The following is an 811-nucleotide window of genomic DNA, read 5'->3' as shown; positions in this document are numbered from 1 at the left end:
TCATGCAGTGTGGGTCTCTGGCAGTGTGTCCGTGCCTCAGTTTCCCCACCTGGGCAACAGGCGACGACGTGTCACCCACCCACCACAGACTGGCTCAGTCCCCACCTCCCCAAACCTGTAGAGGGATCCACCAGCACCCCTCGGGCAGCTCCGGGGGGGTTCACGAGCAGGACAAGGGGACAAGGCAGGGGGTCGGCAGCCCCCAGCCCTTTGGCTACCGGCATTTCCCAGGCCCGGTGCCAGGACCTGACGGCACACACCTGGGCTTTCCCGCCAAAGCTGCCAAATTCCCGCGCGGCGCGGGACGTACGCACCACTGTTGCACAACCTCGGCCAACAGCGCCTTTTATTTTTAGGCTCTTGCGACACAGTTTCCCCACCGCCCGCCCAAAACACCGCCGAGGCACCGGCTGGGCCACGGCATACGAAACAACCTGCCCTGCTCCCAGCAGCCTCTCCCAGCACCCCCACGCGCCAGCTGCGCCCCAGTATCCCCAGCAGTTATCGTCACCCCCCAGCCCGGTGACAGCAGCGATGCCAGCCTTGTCAACCTCGAGCAGACCCTGACAGCTCCTTCTTGCCAAACCCACCACCCAGGGCTTCGGTAAAGCCCCTTCGTGCTCCACAGCACAACGATTCTGCTTGGCAACCAGAGATGAAGCCAGGCTGTGGCTCAGTTTGGTGGCTGCAGTTGCCACGTGTCCGTGGGATCTGCCATCCCCAGGTGTCACCATCCCCCAGCTGGCCCCCAGGACAGGATTGTCACCACAGCGTGAGAACTGGGATGGGGAGAGCCAGGACAGCGTCACCA

The sequence above is a fragment of the Apaloderma vittatum genome, unplaced genomic scaffold (assembly GCF_000703405.1).
Source record: "Apaloderma vittatum isolate BGI_N311 unplaced genomic scaffold, ASM70340v1 scaffold24297, whole genome shotgun sequence".
Lineage (NCBI taxonomy): Eukaryota > Metazoa > Chordata > Aves > Trogoniformes > Trogonidae > Apaloderma > Apaloderma vittatum.
The sequence above is the reverse complement of the archived record's forward strand: the minus strand, read 5'-3'. Positions refer to the sequence as shown.